General features: G+C 30.7%; 1 protein-coding gene across 2 annotated transcripts in view; it reads right to left on the minus strand.

Annotated features, from left to right (window-relative positions):
• LOC660275 (CUGBP Elav-like family member 1) overlaps nt 1-27,900 on the minus strand; it is a 202,027-nt gene that overhangs the window by 166,194 nt on the left and 7,933 nt on the right. Inside the window, exon 2 of one of the 2 annotated variants that reach the window (XM_064355138.1) lies at nt 26,561-26,609. The exons of the other annotated variant lie outside the window; for it this stretch is intronic. The gene's annotated coding sequence lies outside the window, so the exon portion shown is untranslated. The remainder of the gene's footprint in view (nt 1-26,560; nt 26,610-27,900) is intronic. 2 annotated transcript variants of the gene reach the window in all.

Genomic DNA, 27,900 nt, shown 5'->3' on the forward strand with positions numbered 1-27,900 from the left:
TAGAGCGAAGTTTTGTCAAAATAACCCAAAAAAACAAATTTGGTTGGAAATCACGTTTTGTTTTTGAGTTAAAATTGTAAGTTTAGAGGTATGTACGTCCCAAGGGCAAACTAAAAAATCACCGAATTACCTTGAAAATTACATAATTTTTGCTTTTTTTGAGTATTTATCACGTTTTCAGCCTAAAAAGGAAATATGGCATAATTTTATTCAAACCAAGATTAAAAAATCAACAATATTTGACCAAAATAATTTGTTATTTTTGATATTTTTGAGTGGTTAACTCACATTGCTGTTTTTGCTCAAATGAAAAAATCACTAAATTTTCTAGAAATTGATATTATTTTTCTATTCCAAGAAATTTATGTATTTTGTGAGATCTTAAAAACATAGAAAAAAAATAAAACTGATGTTACTTTGTCTATTTCTCTCGATTTATGAGCTAGTTTATACGCTAAAAATTGAAAAACTTTGTTCGAAAACAAGTTTTTTTTCAGCCGTTGAAAATGTCAAGAAAATTGTTAAGAATAAGCTAAAAAATTGTCGATCAAAAAGTATTAATACTTATCATTTTTAATTTTGTCCATTTACTTCAAATGATATTCCAAATAAAAAATAAAAAAAACTGCAAATTGTTTTACTGTAACTAACAGAAGAAAATCCTCAATCGTTTAAAATAATGAGAAACGAAATGTCTCAAAACTATTTTACGATCTCTGATGATTTATGGGAGGGGTTACTTGTGATTAAGGGATCTAGTAGGCGTTCATTTATGGACGCATCATTTTTATATTAGATGACTGTACATTTATGGCGATAACATAAATTAGTGTTCACAGCTGACTACAAATGTTGAATAATTTTTAAAGAGTGTTTTACTAGGTTCTGGTGGTTTAGGACATTATTTTTTTATCTTAGTAAATTTTGATGCCTTCTTTGTTATTGCAAATATATGAAAATTTTGCTCTTATTTTTTTATTTTTAATTTTACTGTCTAATTTTAATATTGTTAAAGTCTTTAGCAATTAAAACCTGTCTGAATAAATTTTTTAGAGTTATTTTCATTCACATTTTTTTTTGTCTGACCTGTCATGGGTAAACCAAAGGTAAATTAATCAGAAGTCTTTGCACATTGCCTTGTTTTTTGGTTTTGTCATTTCAAAAGTTTTAACAGATTTCACTTTTTACTTCAAAAATAAATGTTGAAATTAGTGTCTTTTGAATTAACAAAATTTTATAACGATTGTTTAAAAATATTTTTTTGTGTCCCGTCCGTCATGAATGTTTATTTCTTTTTCCTGCTCGTGTTTTAGATATTACAAATGTGGCCCTAATTGTAGGTTTCAAATAGTTTGACTAGCAGTAAGGTACTTTAAAGAAAAATTAACTTCTATTAATACTGTTCATAAAAAAGGTAAAATAAAATCAAAAAAATTGTGCAAAGTACTGCAGTGTCCAGTCTGTTACAATGGAATGGTTGTTTTACTCACTTGTATGTCTTTTATCACTACCTAAAAAATCTGATACTTTTAAATCATCCTTTTTTTATTACTTCGTTTTTTTTAGATTGATTGCACAGTTTGCAAATTGAAAGCAAACATTTGACTATGCTTTATAATTTATTAAACAATATTTTACAAGTCATGTATGTGTTGGACACATTCTTGTCAAGCGAAAATCGATCAAACGTGAAGGACCGCTTGACTTTTCCCCAGGGCACTGCCAACAAAACCAGTCACGAAGAATTCTTCTTCGACTTTTACAACAGCAGGAAACACAAACCGGTCAATAATCACACTGCTTTCCCTGCAAATCACCAAAAAGCCATTCAGAAAGTGTGTTTTGTCAGAAAACATAAATTTCGTTAATCCAAGTTTGCAAATTTGAACATGTTTCCCTTAACGGATTATGAGATTTTATAGATATTCATTACCCGGCGGAGCGATAAATAATTTTGATTTAGAATTATAATGAAGGCTGAGGCCATAAACAATCACGACTATTCATAACTTGCAAATAGAAAGTGATTTATTTATTTCTTCTTGTTGGCATTAGAGATAGGGCGCCTCCGGACGCGTTAAATAATTAAAACCGTCCATTAACAAGTTTTCATCTATTCATAGAACAAACAACGGCTGAAAATCTATAAGGCCGTCAATTAAATGTTGCGTAATTGCTCACAGTTTGCGAACTAATGAAATAAAACATATCACATTACTGAAAGCTTCTACGTTTGATTCGCCCGGAGCCAAATTTGCACTCGACGGATCTCTCTTTCAGCGCGTTATTCACATGAATGTGTGCTCTTCTTTGTAGCAATTAATCGCTAATTCGGCCGTGATGCTATTGATCGTGAAGCAATACAGGGTGCGAGTGGAGAAAAAAACACTAAAAATAGTACAAGCATGTGTGTGTCTAATCTAATCGATTATGTGCTGGAAGTTGGTTTAATAAAGATGAGAGTAATGCGGAGACCGACAAACCCACCACCGCCTTTCATTTGCATAGACATAGCAATTAGTCGGGAATCGTTCTGATCGGATAGTTTTCAGCTGCATCCCAATGGAGAGATTGTTTTTCAGGACGGAATAATGAATTAGGCGAGCGCTGACCGGAACGCTTTTGTTTATACTATAAATTTGCTCGGAAAACTCGTGAAAATCCCAACTGAAGTGGGACGTTCGCAAAATTACGAATTGGGTAAAGCCATCCGAGCACGGGATTATTCTGCACTCGCCCATACATTCGCAAGATATGCAAAAGGCGCCACTTTACAGAAATAAATTTATTTATCGAGGTAATATTAGAAACAGCAACATCAGACGCTGATTTTCTGAAATCAGATTTCTAAAATCATTGAAAACAGTGTTTTTTTTTAATCTCGGAAAAATTACTGCTTCTAGTCATTTTTAGGTACTTCTAAGAAATTTCGTTTTAAAACTTTTCTTTGTGTTAAAGACAAGCACCATGTGCTTATCTCAAAAACCATGATAACATTTTTCCCTTATTATCCTGTTATCCTGTTAAAAAATAGGCGTGGGTATGTAAGATATTCAAAAACTGGGAAAGCATTTTCAGTATGGATCTGTTAAAAAAATAATATTTTAAAACATATTAACATTAACAGTCGTTTTTTTCAAATTCGACAATAATTTTGGAGTTTGCAATAAATGGAAAGTGTAAATCACAAAGTGCAAAGTTGCCAAAAATTTTGGTGGAACAGGGCCTTGTTAATATCCGGATTTTAAAGAGTGGATCTGTTAACGTTCAAATGATAAAAAGCCATAATATTATTTTGTAGTAGTACAAAAATGACAAAAATTTTGATTTACGAGGTCTAACTTTTTACAACAGTAACGTATCCAAAAGCATAATGTTAACAATGTTAATGTTAATGTGTATTTTAAAAAACCAAATTTTAACAGGTCCACCCTCTAAAAATTTTTAGCGTTAACAGGTCCATGTGTTATAACTTAATTCTTAACACGTCCTGTAGAAATATGATTCTGTTAATGTGATTTCTAGTGTATGAGTACCTATAAGAGTACAGGTAAGTTTGAAAAAACTTTTTACTTCAAAACTCTTACTTCTTTTGGTTCTTCTTAGAGTCATAAATTATGTTCAAGCAAATAAAAAAAGAGCAAACTATGAGAAATTTCAGCTTTAGATGTTAGCGTACTAGGGCTAGAATTTTTTATTTTAATTATTAGTCTTATTATTGTCCCGTACCTGCATGTTTAGTTATTCATAAGTAGCTTTAAATTCATAAAGAAAATCAATGTTTAAGAGAGAAAAATAATTATTAAGACTGGCAATTTATAGTAAGAGTTTGAATTTTTTTCTGTAAACCTTAGTGTCTGAAGTATACTGCTCATTATTTAGTATTAATTTATGAAAAAAATGTCGGAAAAACAACTGCTTTTAGTTATTTACTTCTAAGAAGTTTTAATTTTTTTTTAATTTGGGGTCTTAAAAAAATGCCGTATAAAAAATTAGTATATCATGTGCTTACTAGTATCTAAAAAACTTTAGGTTTATCCTATTAAAAAGTGAAAAGTGTGCGTGTTAGTACACGATATTCAAAAAATGGAAAAGCAATTGCACTATGGACCTGTTAAAAAAATACAATTTTGTAACACATTAACATTAACAGGATTATCTTTTTAATTTCGAATGCTAAAACGTTAACATTTTTAAAACCCAACAGTTTATAACAGGTGTTCAAAAATAAACTTGTTAAGGTTAAAGTGTATATTTGAAAGAGGAACTTATAAATATCTAGATTTTAAAGAATGGATCTGTTAACATTTCAATTTCAAAAAGCGTTAGTAATATTAAGTAGTAGTACAAAAATGTCAAAAATTTGCTCTATAATGCATCTTTTACAAAATTAACAGGTCCACTTTTTAAAAATCAAATATTAACAAGTCCCCATATGGAAAATTTAAACGTTAACAGGTCCAGTTTTCATAACTCAACTCTTAACACGTCGTCCAATATTCGGTAGAAACCTGGTCCTGTTAATGTGTTTTCTAGTCTACCTGTACTAGTACAGGTAAGTCTGTAAAAATAAAAAATAAGAAAACTGAAGCAAAAGAAATGACAAAATAGGTTTTTTAAAGTCATAAATTATGTTATGATAAAATCGATCACACTATGGTAGCGCTCAGCTCCATTTGCGTGTGCGTCATCTGACATTTCTGTCACTACGTTTACATAGCAGGGTCATAGCGGACAAACTATCAAATATTTTTTGAGGTTACGAAGTGTTTAAATTATGAGTTGTTACAAAAAATACAGATTCACAAAACAAGAACTAATAAACGCAGAATCAAAAACCTAACGAAACGCAAATCACAAAACACAATAAACGAACGAAAAATACTTGCGATTAACATCGATAACACTTTCGACAACCATGCGACGACGTCTATAATTTACTGTCAATGTCAGTTTGACAAATTCGTGACACTTGACGGTGTTGTCGAAGTTTACATGTAAATTAATGTTCAAGGATACCACCCTTAGATAGCCCTTAGCTGTTTAAATTTGCATTGTTTTTGATAATTTTTTTACAGCTTTGTGTTGGTAATGAAAAAATGAAATTGATGACGCACACGCAAATCGAGCTGACCGCCACTATATAAGATTATTTATGTACCTTTAACAGTTTACGTTCTACGACAAAAGTTTCTTTATTTTACTTATGACCATTCCAGTACCTACATGTCAAGTTAATTCATTAGCAACTTAAAAATAAAAAATAAAATCAAAGTAAACAGTCGTACTTGCAGAAAACAAGACTGTGACTATTTGTAGTAAAAGTTCAAAGCAAAATATATACACAAAAATCAAACTCTAGATAACAACGAAGTTATTTGTTCGAAACTACTTACATGACAAATGATTTATTAAAAGCTACCTTACTTTGTAATTAAAATTAAATGACGTTTAGTAAATTATGCAGCGACCGTTTCCATGTATAGCCTCATTATTTCTTACAATATGTTCCGTACACATGCAAAGTGACATTAGAAATTATTATCTCGGTCCGCTTTTCATTTGCGTTTTGCAAATGAATCTCGAGCTTTGCATGAAAGTTATAATTCGATTATGGTAGTTCATAAATCAGTCCCGGGTCATTTAAACGATGATAAAAAGCGCCGTCGAAAATACTTTATAACGGTGGAAATAAAAACAATCTGAAAGATCTGCGAGTGCTAAAAGGTACGTGTTGAAATCATCCGGTCGGTCTCCGTCTCGCGCTTTTTTCGCCTTCCTCTCTGTAAGTTCAGTGTTTTTCTTCCGCTCGACTCGATACTGAATCGTAAAGTGTGCCCTCAATTCGATCAAGACAAGCTGTTACCCTCCTATATCGAAGGTGTTTTCCTACATTTATCTTCATATACCACATGCCGATGTCGGTTTTGTTTTCCTTCCTCTCGAAGGGACGCCTTCGAAGGTCAATCGAACAAAGAAATATCAATTTCGGCACGCGAAAGCGTATGCAGGGGAAGCTATTTATAACGCGGCAATCGACAAATAAAGGCCCTCCAAGTGCCAAACAAAGGACCGAATTTCCAAAATCCTTTTACGCCGCCGTTTTATTACGCGAACGCAAAATGATGAATTTGCTCAAGGAGAAAATTGGAATTTCTATTTTTTTCTAACGACCAAAAATTTGGAGAACTTGGAGTGAGCTGAAGCCAAGTCCTGCGAAGTGAAACACTTTTATTTAAAAAGTTTCCCATAAATATTGTTAAATTTTTCAGTTCGGTGAGGAGTTTCGTGCTTGATTGGAAGTGCCAAAGAAAAATAAAAAGTAATAAAATTGGAGAGATGCGAATAAATCAGGGCGGGGTTAATTTCGGAAAGTAACGAATTAAGTTTGAAATTTTTTCGAGCAAAAACCGGTCGTTCTAAAGCGTCGCGTTTCCGCATTGTGAGCTGAGCTTAATGTATTCACACTTGAAAAGTAGCTTTCAGTCCACTGTCCTCCTTGATGCTGTTTCAAAGTAGATGTAAGGAGATTGTCGCTGGAGTAGTTTAAGAGCCGACTTTTGAAGTCGGACAGAAGTTGAGTCGTTTCCCGTCAACGAGCCGTCGAGTGAAAAACCCCGACGTTCCCGATTAAAATTAATAAATATTTTCGCGAGCAGCGGCTTAAGATTATAAATGTTATAAGCGGCAATTTGGGTAAGTTGTGTTTGAAATATTCATTCGGCGCGGGCATAACGCAATTTGGAAGTTGGTTGATTAAATTCGGTTTCTCGCCTTAACGGCTTTCAAGAATGCAAACCTGAAAACACACTGTTTGGCTTAGGGCCAGCTAATAAACGCCGCGTCTAAACCGAAAATTTATGTTATGTAGGACGAGTATATTTACTCGCCACTTTAACAATCCGGTATTGCCAACTAACAAACTTGAATCATTAATTATACGACGAATTAATTAATCAATTGCTCAATTAAATCTCGCGCTGCCAATGCGAAACTGCCGCCACTGCGAAAATTATTGTTCTGGGGCGGAAATATTGCTTAAACATCTGGCCCCTTACATAACATATTAAGCACAATATTTCAAACTTTATTAGAATACTTAGCAGGGAATTTGTATTACTTATAATGACGCATAATAAATAACTTTAGCATTTGTCACCGCAAATCCACATTATTGTTACTTGGCAAATTACACGGAACTCCTCGATTTGCAAGACTAATTTCAAGTGCCCACCCGCACAAAATCTATCCAAAAACACATTATTTATCCGCAGCACCCGACTTTCTACAATGTAAATACAACTATGTTCAAGTTCCACTATCTAAATTAGAAAATGTACACTATCTCTCATCTTTAATGTTTTCATTGCTGCGCTACAACGCTAGTAAAAAAAATTACAAAACTGCGCGATAAAATGCGAACATTTTAGCCCTCGAATACGTATTTTTAGTTTCTCTTTAAAATGCAGTTATTATTGTAGCCATAAATCATCCTAATTACATAATTAACTCTAATTAGGTTTAAATGCAAACTTTGACGTGTTTATGTATGAAACGTGTTTACACATCTTGTAATATTTCATTTTAATTAGTTGTTAGTTTAAATAAAATTTATAGTGCATCAGCAACATAATTTGAAATTTCACCATCACATCTAAATTGTAAAGACATTCCTAACTGGGAAAGCGAAACGAAATGGTTCAATGATTAAATAATACATTGCTTCCGTATAAATTTTTACCTAAGAGCCGGTTTATATTTAATTTGTTGTAAAAGTTATCAACGCGTATGGACCAACCAAATTGCTTCAATTTGGTCACATGACCTGTTAGTCACGCATTTAATTGAGGATTAAATTAATGACGCTTCTATAAACCGGTCCTAAAAGTATTTAGAAAAAACTACTTTTTTCCTCTGATGGTCTTAATGATTAATAGGTGCTAATCAATTTTCGTAAAAAAATTAGTTACTTAGTATTATTACAAGAATACTTCAGAACCACAATTCACATGATCACCTTACACCTTATACCTGAATTTCAAAAATGTTAAACACGATTAAATAAAGTAATAACAATTAATTTGGCTCGGATTTTTGGTTAAAGCAGTAATCACAACAAGAAAAAATTTCAAAAACAACCTATATAAAATTTATTTTGTTAATATATAATAATTCTTTTGGCCATCAAATCCTTTTATTAAACAAAACGTTTGTAGCTGATGATGAAATTTTTTGTCAAAACGTTTGAACTATGTAATTATTGTAAAAAAAGTGTTTTGTTCAATAATAAAACGCAATAGTCAAGTGAATTATTATTTACTAACAAATACAAAAATCCAAGTAACTATTTCTTAAAATTTAAAAAAGGAGGACCTGTGTATATTATATCACAATTTTAAAGTCATTTATTTTAAATATTAAAGTTTTTCGGAGCTGAGAAGTTCCTTTGTTGAACCATAATCTTTATCTGAACAATAACGAAATATTTTTTTATTTTTAAATTCAAGGCTGCACAACAATTATTTTAGTGTCTTTCATAATTTGCAGTAACAGAATTTGAATTCTAGTACAGAATAAACTGTCAAATTTATTATACAAATTGGACAAGAAAACGACAATTTATTTTAGTTACAAAAAGCACCACCTACAAATTGTCTCAAACCATTTGCTAAATAAATTACAACTGACCTTTGGGCACATTTAGGGTAATAAACCCCAATTTGCTTTGTAATTAATCTGATTTAAAATTCTATTTCACACATCTGAGACCTCTAGGTATTATCTACCTTTCAGACATGGTTTTTGATTTTTTTACAACTGTTTATTCAACAAGCCCGGGGATATATTTCTACAGGGTGTATCAAAAATACGTGTGTTAATTTTAACACATAATAAATCTCTTCAAATACAACAACTTTTCTATATAACGTTTTGCAAAATTCTTATTTATAATTTTCACGGTTTTTCTCCTTTCTTTTGTGCAAACAAACTGGTCAGTTCGTTTAATAATTTTAATTATTAAATTATTAATAATTAGTTTGTATTCATAGCAAAAAATTTTGTTGTTGATTCAAATTATTTAAATTGTCCTTTTCTGTCACAACGAATATAGTTCAGCTCTTTTATTTTTGTACCCATAGGCGGGTACAGTCTTGATCAAAAAGAATGACTCCCCTACCAAACGAACTAGATAGTAAAAGTCCGAGTAAAATCTAGTAGGTCATAAATTACCACAGACAAATTTTTAAATTTTAAGTAAATTTGCGAATTTTTTTATTTACAAATTATAAATAAAAAAGAAGTTTTATTTGCTGAGATAACGGAGACCTGTTAAAATCAAAACAAGTATTTCTGATACACCTGTATATTTTTACAAACTCACATGTTTCCGAACTCTTCCAACTCCTGTTCACATTAGAACCTGCCACCAACAGCAATTAAAAAACTTTTGATAATAACATTATTTAGACGAGTTTTTCTTCCACAGACTTCTGACTTTTTCGTAAAAAAACAGACTTCGCTATTAATGGCTATTAAAGCGTCTGTTTCAGACTGTATTAAATTAAATCAGCTTTTTGGTGAAAAAAGAGGATGTTTTTATATTTATGACGCCCGAGTTTTGAAGTAAATTGTTTGATTTGATTAATTAATAATTATAATAGCGGGACAAACAAACTATTGTGTATTTATTTCCAAATATCGCGTTAATAGTTCCGTCCACTCGTTGTGTTGACCATTGAAATTAATTATAGTCAATAAATTAAACGTGAGATATGAATTTAATTCAGCCACGTAAATAAAACCCCCCGTTTCATTAAAATCCAATCTCGCAACATCGAAATAGTTTCGCAGTTAATTGTTATTAATAATGAATTTGGCTCGAGTGAAACTTTGGCAACTATTTGTCATATTAGAACAAACTTAGAGAAACTTATCAGGCGATAACGTCTTCGTAAGTAATTGAAATTGTATTTCCAGCGCGCGAGCGTGCGAATAAATATTTCAATTGAAACAAGAATTAAAAAGTAATTGTAGCATTTGAAGGCGGCTGTTCGCGTGATAGGACACAGAAGACGTCAGATGGAGCCACTTAAGTATACGCCCGATATCGCAGCCTCCCGGGACCATAAATCAGATCCGATATTGCATTAGCAATGAATACACAACCAAACTCACGCGCTTTTATCACTTTATCACGTCACGAAAGTTTTAATATTAGGATGCGTTGACGTAAAAAAATGTGCCTCAGTGAATAAAGAGGGGCAATTAATGAAAAAAAATCGTGCGAAACGGTGCCTTATCGGCGTCGTTTTCCATCTCGTCTAATCTGTTATCGGTGTTCGCTCCATTGTTAATTTTCTTGGCATAACTATGCTGAAACCCGATAGCCGGAGGCTTATAGCTAAACCGCTGTACATTTAATCGAAATTAAGTTCATTATTAAACTTGAAACCCTGCCCAAATGTTCCAATTATCCAAAGTGTAGAGAAAATATTGGCAGACGAGGCATACGTTCCAGTCTAACGACCTTTTAACTAACCCAAGACCTGTATTAACTGATAAACTCGACAAATCCAGTCGAGCCGAACCCTTCGACCGCATCCTCAGCGAGGACGATCATCGCACACGTATGGAGATGGTCGAAGGGCTTTAATTGGAGCAGTGTTTGTTTTTATTGTCTCGGAACGAAATATACAACTCGGTTGGTAAATGCCTGACCGTACATTTTCCGAATTGAATTCTCTATAAAGTAATATATTTTGTGTACATGGTACATTGCGCGCATTTAACCGAAGTCTGACGACGGCGCGCCATATTTCATCCGGTTTGCATTATGGCTTTCAGGATTGATTTTCATTCGTTTAATTCTGAGTTATTACAGCCATGACCAAGAACAAGCCACCGAAATTGCATCAAAACACCAAAAACACACTTTTATGGCTTCAATAAAGCATTCAAAAGATCTCTTCTGCTTTTATGGCTCTTAGTTTCAAGATAATGCAATCAGCATCTTCGCTCAGACGTTTCCGCATCCCTTTAAAGCTAATTTGCACAATATCTTGTCTTACATGCACAGAGGACATTTGATGCATCACACGACTATAATAAGCTCAGAATTCAAATTGAACTAAACCCAAACACTGATATGTCTATTACTAATTATTAATGTTAAGTAAATGGGATTTGGCGCAACTGTAAACGGCATTCCTTCCATTTCGAACAACAATAAAAACATTTTAACTGAATAATTATTTGTCATTGTTTTTCTTTTCCAACGTGTGGTACATACATTTATTAAGCAGCAACAGATTTTGCAGAACATGTTTCTAATTTTTATTGTCATACTGCGAATTTTCCTTGAAAAGGATACTTTTTGGTAATATTTTGGTTGTACTCAAACAATCTTTAAAAATAATACCATAATATGGCATTACAATCACTTAATCACTGTGATTGCATAATCATATAGAATTACACAAAAACACAAATTAGGTGTTTCTCTTTGCTAGTTTTAACGCGTTTATAAGATTAAAACGGTCTAATTTATCGCTGGAAAAAATTTACTAAATAATTTACTAAGTCTAGACTTTTTTGTACAATACTTGTAATACTTTAATAAAACAGAATTACTGCTTAAACAATTAATTGTAAAAATTACGATATTATCCCGGCGCATCCACCATTTTTTTATAAAATCGTAATTTATTTATCTATATTTTTAATGACTTTTGAAGCACGCATTTGTCTTCAAAAGACTTGTTTTTACGATTTTACTGAAAGTAATAATATTGTGTCGTCGTTAAATAAATTCCACAAAATTTGTAACAAACGAAATGTGATGCCACAATGAATTTTGACAATAAATACATTATATAGACATTTTCCATTCTTAATTTATTTCTTTCGTTGTAGGTACATCACATTTTTTTAATGCTTTAATTGGTTTATATTAAATAAGTTTAAAGAAAGAATTAAGAGAGTCCTTCAAAAATTACGTCTTCAGTAGTTCACTTTTTATTAAAGTTGGAGTTTAAATATTTTTTAGTTGTTATTTAACTGTAGGACATATTTCAGGAAAATATTTTTGATTATACAGAGTGTCCCAAAAAGTATGACATAATAATACATTTTTTTAATAGCATGCTATTATTATATTTAGTGCTTACTAGAATACCTTATTAGCTTATTACATGTCCCTAAATTTTTTTTTAATTGGTTTGGAGATTAAAAAATAAAAACCAAAAACTTCGGTGTTGCACTTTCAGTTTTAAAACTTTATAAAAAACAGAAACAGTTTTTCAGTGATAACATTATTACAAGGTGCGTGTTGAACAAGGTTTATCAGACTTTTTAAAGAAGTTTAATTGATCTGAATTATTACAGCGTGTTTATATTTTACTTAATTATTTTAATTTTTGAGCTTTTCATTACACTTATCTCAAATAGCAATTCCTTTTTATTTTTACATCATTACATCAAAGTATACTAGCACGCCATTAAAAGTTTATAATAATGACGTCATACTTTTTATGAGATACTCATTACAATCAAAAATATTTTTCTAAAATGCGTCCTAGAGGTTAAATAACAGCTACAAATTATTAAAATATTAAATTTACTAATTATTGAATATCAGAAAGCGGGAGCTGAGCTGGACCAGTTTGTATTTTGTAGAAATTAATACCTAGAACAATAACTAACTCTTTCACAAATAATAAAAATGTACTTTAAAAAAAAACTACAAACTCAAAAAGTATGGGTTGTATCAATTTGTAATTTTTGATACACTACGTTTTTTCAGAAACAAAGAAAAATTTTTGTAACAACCTATGGATGATAAAGATGTGCTAGCAATAATTTGAAATCATTACTCTTGTTGCAAATGATCGATTTTTAAATTTTAAAAGTAGTTCATTTTGTAGAACAAAATAGTTTTTAAACTTTTATTTTATTAAACTTTATAAATTTCAATTTATTTTGTTATTATTAATTGATTAGAAGCTTCATTTTTACTTTAATATTTGTACTATCCCGGCGCATCCACCAAAATTGCACTTAAAAATTAATAGTCTGAAAAACAAAAAAATGTCATACGAATTCTATACATTCTGAAATAATACAGTGTTTTAGTTTAAGTTTTGCATTTTATTTAGCAATTTACATTAATTTCAGTGTTTTCAGCACTGCAATGCAACAATTTGAAAAACCTAAACTTTTATCATCTAAGAACTGATATAAAAAAATTAAACACGAAAAATAAAGTAATAATAATTTGTTTTATACATTTTCTTCTTATAAATGTTAATTAACTAAAAACGTTAATATAAATAAAACTGAATTTTAAGTGTTTCTAGTGTACTAATAAAACAAACGATTTTAAAAAATAATGTATTGACCAAAATATATGTATTTCTATTTATAATTAATTAGATAATATTTGGGCTTGTAAGATATGTTAAAGTATTTTTTATAAATTAATTTTAATTGTAATTTTATGATTTTACTTTACGAAAAAATCTAAAAAAAGTATGGGTTGTATTTATTTATTTACGCTACATTTACGCTTTTATAGAAAGCAAAATTTTTATGACAAACTATGGATGATCGGGATACTCTAGTGATAATTTAAAATAAATTGTTTTGTTGTAAATGATCGATTTTTGTAGCTTCGAGCCGGCCCATCAGTTAATCAACTTCCCAGACCCGTTAACGCGGACGTGACACATCCCTAATGATGAATTAAGTGGAAATTAACTTTTTTATTGGTCCATAAAGCATTTTACGTGTTTCAGTTTGGAAATTTCGCTGTCAAAGTGGCGGTTTTGCTCGATACTCGAAGCCATTAATTCCAGCCGTTAACCTTGGCAATTTTAACGAAAATAAAATCAGACGTATCCGTTAAGCGTGAGTAATTCGCGATCGTTAGTTATTCTGTAGAAGTAATTGTAATTTACGTCGCTTATAAATTAGTATCTCCATAAAGAACGTTTATATTTGGTTGTAAAATCCGAGCAAAGCAGCCAACTTAATCCACGATTTTATATGCCCAATGCAAGAATACGAACGACGATAAATTACAACTTGCCAATGATAATAAAATATTTTATAGTTGAAACCTAGAGAAAATCGCAGAGCTGGACGTTCTCTGATCGACTGATCCTCTCAAAATGTAATTACTTCATATTTGGAAAAACAAAGCAACTTGCGTGGATCTGGCATTTTTCCAGCAAAGAAAAAACACCTTTTTGTGTTCACTTCGCGACACTTGTAGATTTTAAAGTTCCTTAAGAAGTTTTTCGCTTGTAGTTGTATGAAGATTTATAGAAAAGCGTGACACAAGCTCTTGCCAAACTTCACACAAATACAAACTTTTCGAAATGTTGATGTATTACAGCACGTACGACTTAAAAGTTACAACATTTTTACGATTGTTCTAATAAAAAGTTTCACAGAAGCGACTGAATTGGACCAATCTTTCATCTTTCGCGATTATCTAAATCGTGAGTTATGGATGATCGATGAAACGTCATAAGTGTGTTCTTAAGAGAAAAATGAATCGCATTTTTCAACGCAAACACAGTTCCTAATCCGTTGAAAGCCAGGCGCACTTTTTGCCCACTCACTTGAAAAAATGTATAATTTTCAATCTCTGCAACAATTTTATATTATATTAATAAATGTTGAAGCCTGTGTGAAATAAGCCTAATTAAAATGCCAATCATTAAAACTGACATTTAAACAATTTAGCGAAATAATAAAAGGCCCTAATCCGGTCAAATCCCCCAAAGCTTTATTGTTTTATAAAACACCAACATTCAGCATGAAATTAAAATTTATAATTAAAAGCTGACAACTCCAAACCCATTTGGTACAAAAATCATGCGATTTACAGTCTAGCCTCACAAAAGGTTTGTTTTTTTCCGAATTTCCAAAAAAATGTTTGATATTTCTGTTGCATTTTTGTCAAGATTCCGGGAATTGGTGGCATGTTTGGTTCGTTTTCGCACTTGGCGCTGGGAAGTACTCCCATCTCGAGCTCAAATACCGGCGCCGATTAGAGTAAATTGAAGTGGCGGTTAAGCAAACATATGGTCATTGTGCGCATCGAATTAACCTAAAAGCGGAACATAAAGCTGCATTTTACAGTTCATACTTGTACTTTATATGACCGTAAATAATAGTAGCGGGTCCTGGTTCGTGTAATACTGGTGCAAAACCCAACCAAATCCACTTGCCGAGTCCGATTTATGTGCTAAAGTCTGGTCGTTCGTTCCCCTATTAAGCCACGGTTATAATACCATTCGACATCACTTTCTATTCCTATTTTCAACTAGCATACACGACGAGGATAGAGTACCGAATCCGGCGAAAATTACAAATACTTGAGTTATGGAGCAAGATTTTCGCGGAGCGAAAGCTTTGGAGTCAGCTCGTTAAGCGGACTTGGAATAATTTTTGCAGTTTTTATTTTAGCGCAAAACTGAAGGGTGGACCATTCAGACTTACAATAAGTAAGTTTTACCAACATTTCAATCTTTGGCCACTTTTTTACAACTTTTGTCTAAACTGTACTTCGGTTAAAAGTTTAAAGTTTAAACTTTGTAGAAAAAAACTTTCAAACTTTTGGTCGTTTTTTTGAGCTTTAGATGGAAAATTGTCTTTACACATTTATTTCATTAAAAATCGTAAATTCCAATGTATTTTGCTAATATTAATTGAGTAGAAGCTGATCTTTTTATCTAAATATTTGTATTATCCCGGCGCATCCACCAAAATTGCACCTAAAGTCGGTTTCATTAACGTTGGTTAAATTTAATGAACAGTTAAAATCAATAATTACTATGATAATAACAATCGTTTCTGTGTATTTACTCTACTAATAAATTTAACTAAAGTTGGTGAAACCGTCTTTTAAAAAATTAATAAAGAATCCATGAAAGAAACAAGGAAAACGAAAGCTTTTTGAGTCAGCGCGTAAGTCGGCCTTAGAATAATTTTTTGCATTTTTATTTTAGCATAAAACTAAAGAGTAGACTATTCATGTACAACCCTGCATTACGTATTACGTATTACGTATTGTACTTCGGATAATATTTACATTTAAAAAACAGTTCACTTTGTAAAAAAATTGTTTTAATCTTATATTTCATTAAAAATCATGAATTCCAATTTAATTAGTTAATTTTAATTAAATATATGCTAGTATTTGTATTGTCCTGGTGCGTCTACCAAAATTGCACTTAAAAAAATAAATAAAGTGTTAATTAAAAAAATAAAGAAATCTAAAACTTTAGAGTCAGCTTGTTAAGCGGACTTTGAATAATTTTTTCAATTTTATTTAAGCGCAAAACTAAAGGGTAAATTATTCATACGACTCTGCCTTACATAATACACAACTATTTAGAAATAAATATGCCTTTCCAACATTTCAAACTTTTGGCAATTTTTTTCAACTTTGTAGAAAAAATGTATTTAGCTATTTATTTTATTAAAAATTGTAAATTCTAATCTATTTTGTTAATATTAATTGAGTAGAAGCTGATCTTTTTATCTTAATATTTGTATTATCCCGGCGCATCCACCAAAATTGCACCCATGGTCGGTTTCATCAACGTTTCTTAAATTTAATGAACAGTTAAAATCAATAATTACTATGATAATAACAATCGTTTCTGTGTATTTACTCTACTAATAAATTTAAATGGGGTTGGTAAAACCGACTCTTAAAAAATAAATAAAGGGTTCCTAAAAGAAACAAGGAAAGAGAAAGCTTTTTGAGTTAGCGCGTTAAGCGGCCTTAGAATTATTTTTTTTTAACGTAAAACTAAAGGGTAGACAGGTGATATAAAATCCTGCATACGTATTACACAACTAACAAGTAATAAATAATTGTAATAATTGAAATAATAACATTTCAGATTTTTGGCTACTTTTATACAACTTTTGATTAAATTGTACTTCGGATAATATTTACATTTTACAGTTCACTTTGTAAAAAATTCTTTTTACTTTTTTATTTTATTCAAAATCGTAATTTCAATGTATCTTGCCAAATTTATTAAATAGAAACCGCTCTTTTTTTAATAACTTTGATAAAATTTATATTCTAGAAGCAATTCACTGTGTGAAAAAAATTGTTTTTTACACTTTTATTTTACCAAAAATCGTAAATTTTTCTATTTACTTTGTTAATATCAATTAAATAAAAGCTGGTTTTTTATTTCAAAAATTTCCTACAAAATAGTTATTTGCATTTTTTTGTAGGACCAACCATAAGCGAGTTATAGAGTTGGATATAAATAATTTTTAACAAAAATTTGCTTTAAAATAAAATGTTTGAAAAACCGATATTAAACTAAATTAATTGGGTCTAACACTTTAGTAGAGGAAAAATGAGAAGACATAAAAGTCACCAAAGTCTTCAGAGTTGTTTTTAGTACTAAATTTGCTTATATGCAAGCGCTTAATTAAGGTAACAGTTTTTTGGTTTCTTGCTTACATCTCGAAAACAGTTACTCCTATCAATTTTTATCTTTTTACTAAAATTAAAGCTGATAAAATTTCCTACAAAATAGTAGTTTGCATTTTTTATGTAGGACTAACCATAAGCGAGATATAAGTTTGAAAATAATTAATATTTAAAAAAAAAGTGCTTTAACAGAAAATGTCTTGTGATTTAAAATACACTTAATTTATTGGGTCCAATACTTTATTAGAAGAAAAAAGAGGTGACAGAAAAGTCACTGAAGTCTTCAGAGTCGATTTTAAATGCTGCATTTTCGTCTTCGTCTCAAACATTGAAAACTGAATTACATTTTTGTTCAGTAACAGTTACAGTTTTCTTCTTGGTTTTTTGCTTATATCTCGAAAACTGTTACTCCTATCAATTTTTATCTTTCTTTCAAAATTAAAGCTGATAAAATTTTCTACAAAATCGTTATTTGCATTTTTCCTGTAGGACCAACCATATGCGAGTTATACAGTTGGATATGAATAATATTTAACAAAAATTTGCTTTAAAATAAAATGTTTGAAAAACTGAAATTAAACTAATTTAATTGTGTCTAACACTTTAGTAGAGGAAAAAGAAAAAGACATAAAGGTCACTAAAGGTTTCAGAGTCGTCTTTAGTCGTCATATTAATAACAATAACATTAATAATAATAATACTAATAGTACTAAATTTGCTTATATGCAATCGCTTAATTAAGGTAACAGTTTTTTGGTCTCTTGCTTACATCTCGAAAACAGTTACTCCTATCAATTTTTATCTTTTTACTAAAATTAAAGCTGATAAAATTTCCTACAAAATAGTAATTTGCATTTTTTATGTAGGACTAACCATAAGCGAGATATAAGTTTGAAAATAATTAATATTTAAAAAAAAAGTGCTTTAACAGAAAATGTCTTGTGATTTAAAATACACTTAATTTATTGGGTCCAATACTTTATTAGAAGAAAAAAGAGGTGACAGAAAAGTCACTGAAGTCTTCAGAGTCGATTTTAAATGCTGCATTTTCGTCTTCGTCTCAAACATTGAAAACTGAATTACATTTTTGTTCAGTAACAGTTACAGTTTTTTTATTGGTTTTTTGCTTATATCTCGAAAACTGTTACTCCTATCAATTTTTATCTTTCTTTCAAAATTAAAGCTGATAAAATTTTCTACAAAATCGTTTTTTGCATTTTTCCTGTAGGACCAACCATATGCGAGTTATAGAGTTGGATATGAATAATATTTAACAAAAATTTGCTCTAAAATAAAATGTTTGAAAAACTGAAATTAAACTAATTTAATTGTGTCTAACACTTTAGTAGAGGAAAAAGGAGAAGACATAAAAGTCACTAAATGTTTCAGAGTCGTCTTTAGTCGTCATATTAATAACAATAACATTAATAATAATAATACTAAAAGTACTAAATTTGCTTATATGCAAACGCTTAATTAAGGTAACAGTTTTTTGGTTTCTTGCTTATATCTCGAAAACAGTTACTCCTATCAATTTTTATTTTTTTTTCAAAATTAAAGCTGATAAAATTTCCTACCAAATAGTTATTTGCATTTTTTTGTAGGACCAACCATAAGCGAGTTATAGAGTTGGATATAAATAATCTTTAACAATCATTTGCTTTAAAATAAAATGTTTGAAAAACCGATATTAAACTAAATTAATTGGGTCTAACACTTTAGTCTTTAGTAGAGGAAAAATGAGAAGACATAAAAGTCACCAAAGTCTTCAGAGTTGTTTTAGTACTAAATTTGCTTATATGCAAGCGCTTAATTAAGGTAACAGTTTTTTGGTCTCTTGCTTACATCTCGAAAACAGTTACTGCTATCAATTTTTATCTTTTTACTAAAATTAAAGCTGATAAAATTTCCTACAAAATAGTAATTTGCATTTTTCATGCAGGACTAACCATAAGCGAGATATAAGTTTGAAAATAATTAATATTTAAAAAAAAAGTGCTTTAACAGAAAATGTCTTGTGATTTAAAATACACTTAATTTATTGGGTCCAATACTTTATTAGAAGAAAAAGGAGGTGACATAAAAGTAACTGAAGTCTTCAGAGTCGATTTTAAATGCTGCATTTTCGTCTTCGTCTCAAACATTGAAAACTGAATTACATTTTTGTTCAGTAACAGTTACAGTTTTCTTATTGGTTTTTTCAATATATTTGTATTAACCCGGCGCATCCACCATCCATGAAAGAAACAAAGAGTGTCATACGAATTCTATCTATTCTGAGAAAGCGAAATGTTTTGGTTCAAGTTTTCTATTGTAAACGTATTTAGAAATTCATATCAGTTTCATTTTTCAACTCTTAATAATAATATGTAGTCAGTACCGCAATCATAGAAATTTTTAAGACAGCAACTTGAACTTAAAACTAAATTATGATCAACTGAAAAATTTAACGGTAAAATATTACACTAGAAATGAAATAATAATCACTGGTTTTCTACATTTCCTTATAATAAATTGTTGAGTTAAAAATGTTAATATTAATAAAACTGTAATGAACAAACATAATTATGTACTTGTTTATGTATGTTTATCTATAATTATAGTTGGACATTATTTGTGCTAACGTAGGTATTTTTATTGACTAATTTTAATTATTATTGTAAAATTCTTAACAAATCAAATGCATAAAAAAATAAATTAGGCATGTAATGGCAAACTTTATATGATTATTATTAGTTTCTGCGATACAATAAAATTATACTTTTTTGCACAACTGAACTGAACTAAACAGACTTTATAAAAATTGAAATCAATTGCCCATTTTATGATATGAATTAATGGATGTTATGAATGAAAAAGTAAACGACTCCAAAATCTCGCCTAAAAAATTAATTTCTTTATTTCGTCCAAAATTACTAAACAAATAAAATCCAATATTCCAATTCACTGTTTTGAAAAATATACGTTTTATGCTCCTGGAAAGAGGAACAGTAAAATAAATCGCTGTTTTATGCATTTTAAAACAACGCAAATGTTGCTTTGTTAAAATTATATTTATTTCTGGCTCTATGAGAATCATGAGCAGTAAACATTTTAATAATTATTAAACAAAAATCAAGTTTTTGTTTTTTAACTACTAAATTAAAATTTTTAAATAAAATAATGGTACTATTTTCTGACTTCTGTTACTATGCTATTGCTCTATTACTGTAAAAATTACCCACCCTAAACTCTGCTTGACCCTACAACTCTGCAACATATTAAAAAGTTGGAGTCGCCAGGCTTTTTGTTTTCTTTTTATTAAATCCGGAAAATTTAACAATTTTTGAAAAATTCGGATAAGACACGGTTTTAACTACTAAATTTAAATAATTCTCATAGTCTCATTAGCCCCGTTGTGAACCATGTTTTGTTTCGAATAACGAGCGCTTAAATTCGAAGGTACTTCGCTAATTCGTTGCACTTGTGCATGTAAGAGGCTTCGTTAGAGCAAAACACGAAAAACTCGTTTAGCGCCAAGTCTGCGTCTCCCCCACATGTGTACGTGCCAATATATTGAATAAACCAATTGGGTAATAACCCGAAGTGAAACTTATTCGTCTCGGTGTTTTCTTTCTAAATAACTCTGGGCGAAGGCAAACAGAGAAAAGGGCGATCGAGCGAGTTTCACTAAACTAATAAAAAAAACATGCTCGCCATGTCAGGATTAATAAGAAGCATACGTCTTCATAATGGAGGGTCCGAAGCATGTGCTCCTGATGTTGGGGCTGGGAAATTCCTGTTTTCGGCCTGTATGTGTGCGTGAATATATTATTTTTCCAAGATTGATGATTGCAATGTTCATGCGACAGCCGAAATCCAGTTAGGGATTCGACGTGATTTTTCTCCAAATATTTGAAAATGTTGGAATTATTACCGAACGCATTGTTTTCAATCAAGTTAACGGCGCGATAGTGCGGTCGTAAAAGATAAGAGTGAATTATTTAAGGAAAAGAAAGGGAGAATCGAACGACGCATTAAAAACGTGAGGAATAAGGACGGAGACGACTTATTGGGTTGGAATGATGGAATATGAAGATGTATCACGAAGCTGTCGCGTCCACAGACTTAATATCAAGCTAGAGTGATAAACGACGCACTATTTGTGCGAAAGCCACATCATAGTCATTTACTAGAAGATAACTGCGATCAATTTTGGTTTGATGTTAAGTAAAAGGACGGAGGAAAACACAAAAATTGCCAATATACCACGACATTAATCTTAGATGACCTCGGCGACCAAATAACAAACAATTTGCCACAAATTCTATAAAATACAAACGGAAAAAATAAGCCTAGAAATCGGCCACTCCAGGAATAATGCAACCTGACACCGAAATTTTCAAAATGTACAATTTCTTTCAAAATACACGACTCGTTTTATTTTAAAGTATTTGTTATTGGTAACATTTTTATTTTTTTTTATCTGAATCCTTCCCATAGGAACGTTGTTTTAAATTAATGTTTTTACTACGTTTCTGATAGCAACGTGTTTTAAATTAACATGTTCCAACAATTTTTTTTATAACACTCATACGAAAACGCTTAAAAGTTCCCGGGTGTCTTATTTTGTAAGATCTTCCAAAACAAAACGTCTCAAAAACACAAAAAAATGATGTCACTTAGTCTATTTCTTTCGATTTATCAGCTAGTTTTTGAGAGAAATTTTGTAAAAGATATGCTAAAAATTGACAAAATTTGTTCTAAAACAAGTTACTTTTTTTCAGTCGTTTAAAAATTGTCAAGAATAAGCCAAAAAAATGTCGGTTAGTTATCATTTTTAATTTTGTTCGTTAATCCAAAATTGTGTTCGAAACAATAAACAAAATTAGTAAATTGTTTTATTGTAACTAACAAAAAATTCCTTAATTGTTTAAAAGGATGATAAACAAAATGTCTAAAAACTACTTTACGATCTTTGATGACTTATAAGATGTTACTTGTGGTTAAGAGATCTAGTAGGCGTTCGTTTGTGGATGCGTCATTTTCATTTTGGGTGACTGTACATTGCCTTTTTGGCGATAACATAAATTAGTGTTTACAGCTGACATACTACATATGTTGAATAATCTCAAAAAATGTTTTACTAGTCCTTGTAATTTAGAAAATTACTTACGTAAATATTACTGTCCCATCCGTCATTGTAAACATATAAATGTATCTCTTATTTCTTACGTCGTTAAAGACTATCAAAAATTTTTGGTTTCCACTATCTAATTTTTAAGTTGTTACAGTCTTTAATAATTAAAATCTGCGTGAATAAATTTTATAGAGTTATTTTCATACACAAGATTTTTTTGTCACGTCCGTCATGTGTAAACAAAAAGAATTTTTCCTGATCGTGTGTCAAATATTACAAATATAGGTTGCAAGCAGTTTGACTGGTACTAAGTTCCTATAAGGAAAAATTCACTTCTACTGATACTTTTGATAAAAATTGAAAATATAGTCTAAAAATTTGTGCAAAGTGTCCCGTCCGTTAACTTATTCTCACAAAATGATTTTTATGTTATTCTTATTTTTTCTCTCTATAATTTTATTAAATAGAAATATATATTTTTATTATATTTTTGTATTTGTCTTCAATCAATTTTTTTATTATTTCTTATTTATTGTCTGGGCCAAAACCTTGATCAGCTTTGCTGCCTTTTGGTCCAGTTTGTGGTAGGAACATCTTGTAGAAAATTTTAATATTGTTATCGTATTTTTTTCTTGTTCTAAGTAATTGTATTGTAACTATTTTACTGCCACAAATAAATTATTAATAGGAAAAAAATAGAAATTTTGCCCTCGTAAGCAGTCCATGGCGCAACTAATAAAAATATTCAGAGAAACTGAGACAAGCAAACAATTTTAATAAATAATTAATTATTTTACTTTATGTTACCATTTTAAAAATAACGCTCTTGTTTATTCATTAAATGTGAAAACTAATTAATTAATAATTAATTAGTATTACAATAGAGAGTAACATTTCTTGCTCCAGAATACAGTGTGGAACAAACAGAGCTTTGTTCCGCGCAAAAATAAAACGCCAAAAAATATTGTTTTTAATTACGAGCTCCGTCTAATGTAAATAAAAACAGCAAATAAAATTCTTTCCAACGTAAGAATGAAAACATTAACCCTCATTTAGTTTACTTTATTTCAGAATTTACGTTGACATTAACTTGTAAAGCCACAGTTTTAATTATTCTTTACTTGGCGTTTTTAATTATTACAAAAATAAAAACTGCTCTTTCCAACTCTAAAAATAGAAAAATATTTTGTTAGCACACAAATCGTCACCACATTTCCGCAGTGTTCGAGATTAGAAAAAATGAATGGAGCCAGTGATGTGAAACTGAAAAAATGTGCCAGAAAATATCTCATGAGCTCATATTGTACAGATAAATTCCGACTGTGGGACAAGTCAGTCAAAGAAAAGCCTGGATGTTTTTCCATTTCCGTTTCCCCATTTATGGCCTGTGTTTGATGCACACGTAGATTGAATCAGAGACCCACAATGGTTTTATCGCAAATAAATATCGAGGGCCGCATTGACCGCATAAAAACCCCGAAAATGGCCGGGTTATAACTTGGAAATATGCAGTTTGGAAGTTCACGTGGCTTCGTAACATTAGCATGTTAGTCCGGCTCTGTTGTGTCGCCTCAAGTTGGACTTGCTGAAGTTCAAGTTCTGTATAGTTTCGTGGTTTTACTTTGCATCTTATTAGTCGAGTACTTGTCCTGAGTGCACACTCGCCTTTAATAACTCTATTCGTTCTTTCTCACAATTCGGGTGCAGCAGGAGCGTTTATATCCTTGTAAAATGAACGAGACGAGATTAAGTTTACGACAAGTGGGATACGAACGTGGGAATGCAGCTCTAGCCGTCGCTGTTAATTAAAAGAAGAGACCACACTTAACGTAAAAATTCAACTCCACTGTACGTTTTAATTAAACAAGTCTCACTGCGAAAATTAGCCGGAAAATTTGCATTTTTCAATACAGTGGTGTAATTTGAAATATTTTTGTACCTGTCTCCCGGCCTAATTAATTTATGGCCGGACTTACATTATATGAACCGTTCTCGAGTCGTGTTAGCGGTCCCGAAAGGTTTGTAGCAACTTCTAATGTTAGGAAAATGTCAAACATTTTCACCTAAATCAGCGAATTTTCGTGCTGTGTACAATAAGATCGCTGGAGCAACTGCGGTGGTGGTTTTACCGCCGTAATTTAATAAGATGGAGACAAGAATGTTGCAATTATTGTTTCAGGTCGCCGCTTTGAATGCAGATGCACAGTGTGCAATGCCGGTTGAAGATGATGTGGTAATTTAGGAAAAAATTTATGTCATGAAAGTTGCTTCACGGTCGGGAACGAATGTCACTTTCAAGTTTCAACAGCTGAAGTTTTGGCGTAACTTTCGAGCAACTTTCTTATTGTTTTAATTTTAGCCAATACTGGACGATAAGATATATAGCAGCGCTAACACTTTTTTAGCAACGTTATTTGTGAACTAATTTAAAATTAGGTAAATGATTTGAACTTAGCTTTAAACACCACACTTTTTCAAACTAAGGGTCAGTTTGTAGAAAGCTCAATTAAAGTTAATTGTGCTGTTAAAAGTTACCAATCAAATTGGTTGAATTTGGTCAATTCACGCATTTAATTGCAGATTAAATTAATGATGCTTCCATAAAATTATTTTTTAATTTAAAATTAATGGTGTAAAGTGCTAAGAAAAAAACAAAAAAAAGGTGTTTCAATATTTCAGAATTTCAAACACTCATTTAATTACAAAAAAATTAAAGTTCAAAATTTGTAAAATAAAAACCATTCTAAAAAACTGAAAAAATACTTCCGATCAAATTACGAAATGTCAGAAACTCGTATCTGTATTACTAATGGCAGGATTTGTCACCAAAGGCAACAATCCAACTTTGTTTTTTTTGTTTCAGTCTGAAACTGAAAAATCTGAAAACTTCAAACGATAGGTACACAAATCTGCAAAAAGAAACATACATTTTTTAAAACCTTGAAGAATCAGAAACCTATATTTTAATCGTCAATCTAGTTAAACACTTTAATTTTTATTTGTTTAGGTATTTAGGATTAAATTCCGGTTTTAATTTTTTGCGTATTTTGGTTGTGATTAAAGGTATTCACATTTTTTGTCAATTTTTAATGATATAGGTATATTTTTAAAATTCTTGGGTGTCCAATAAAGTTTGTAGTTAGTTTTTAGTTTTTTCGAACCTTTAAATTTGTTTCTTTATAGAAAGCTTTGTTAAAATTTATTCGTTGTTAAAAGTTAACAACACAAATGGACCAATCACATTTCTTCAATTTGGGCACGTGATCACTAATCACACATTTAATTGCGAATTAAATTAATGACGCTTCTATTAACCGGTCCTTAACTTAGATAGATTTTTAAATTAATTTTATTTAATTTTTAATCAATCTTAATTTAATTTTTTAATTTTATTTTAGGTTTTCGAATTAGTCTATGACTAAAGTTAAGACTAAATTTAGGTTTTAGTTTGAAATTTGTCTTTGGTCTTTCCATTTTACACGAGAAATTAATTCCCCATAGTAATTAATATCAGAATGTTTAAAATCTTTTTTCAATTTCTTGTTATTTATTAAAGTTGACTATGATTGTGCCATTGTGAAGATTTAATAGAAATCGAAACGTCGCGAAAAATTAAAATTTAATTTCTCCTTGCCATAAATAACCAATAATCTTTTCTGGTCGTAAATGTCATCTCAAGTTGGCATATATTTTAATGTTTTTATTACTTCAGCTTTAGCTTAAAATAGTCACAGTTTCGACTCGTATTTAGTTGCTTTCTTGTTTAATATAAAAAACGGTGGTCTTTTTTTAATGATTTTCTTCCCACTCTAGATCTAAAACAATTTATTTATTGTCTTTTAATGAATTTGTTAGAGAACCCATTTTCCTAACCCACGTTGGCAACCAATCGGCTTTTACTTTTACTTTTATCTCATACTTGGCAAGCTTTGAAAATAATTAAAAGATAGGAGAATAAAGAATTAACTTACCTTTACGTCTTTCTACTTTTAAAAACCTGAATGTTCGTATCCTTTGAACCTAAAACATAGCAAATGGCTTTGATAAAAATCTTGTCGGTATTTGTTTACGAAAATGATTAGAAATGAGGGAAATACACGGTATCTTGGCAAGACAAAGGTCGATTTGTATTCGATTTAATCTCCATTTCTGGCAAATGCCCACAGGTGAACCGCTCTCCCAACCCAGCGAAAGAGCCAAACTTGATCCACTTCCCAAGTTTTGTTATTCAGAATATGTTCGTGCAACGTGAGGGTTTTAAGATATCGTTAGCCGACCGGATCAAAGAAGCGCATTAAATCTCCAAAAAAGCACAATAAATACAAACACTGATTTAATTCCGCTTAATTGTGTTACGTTTTACGAAGTTAAACTTCGGCCCCGCATAAACCCACTTTAGTGCTCTATTTGCCGTCTGACCGACCCCAGTCATTATTTTTACAATCAGTTCGCGCCGTGCACTTTACGCCGAAACGTAATTAGCCGATAGGAAGAATAAGGATATGATAAAAGGGAGATGCGGTGATTCGGTCGCCGTAATAAAATATTGAGGACTATGTAAGTTTCTCGTGTCAAAGGCGGTTGAGAGTCGAGTGCACTTGAAGGCTGATAGACAGGAAATCAGACTCCCTTCATCCGAGTCTACAGGGAGAAAAAGTGCTTGCACAAGCAGTCGCAAAAATCACAGGCCGTTTAATGCAACCTTCCAATCTCGTTACGACTCTTTGTGTATAATTCGATTGAGAGACGCAAAGTGGGTTACCAACAAGGCTGTTTTCAAATTTTTACGAATTTTCAAACTCAGGGAAGCTAATTATGAAGGACAAAGGAGCAAAAAGGCGGAGAGCTCATTAGTTATTATTTAATTAATTTATTTCCAAATGGGGAGCTCCCAACAATGAACTAACAATTCCTGCGGCAGCATTAAATCCAAACACTATACTCGTAAATGCAATGTCACAAAATCTAATAACAGCCAGTTACAAAAGAGAATAAAACTGATTAGGTACTGATAATGTTGTTCATTCTTTTTAGATATTCTTATTTAGATAATTATTGTGAATAAAATGTAAATTTTGAAAATAAATAAGAATCCAACAGTTTATTTATGAATAATCTAAAGTGGCCTTTATTCAGGGAAAGTATGTGAGAAGACGAAGTCTAGCTAACGCTACTCCACTTAACCTCTCACAAAACAAAACAAAAACATAAATTTTTCAAAATAAACTAAAAAACCAAAACTAGAAATAAATGCGAAAAAAAACTTATAATATAATATTAATACTAAAAAATAATATAATTATTAAATAAT

Source organism: Tribolium castaneum, chromosome 2 (assembly GCF_031307605.1).
Source record: "Tribolium castaneum strain GA2 chromosome 2, icTriCast1.1, whole genome shotgun sequence".
NCBI classification, from domain to species: domain Eukaryota; kingdom Metazoa; phylum Arthropoda; class Insecta; order Coleoptera; family Tenebrionidae; genus Tribolium; species Tribolium castaneum.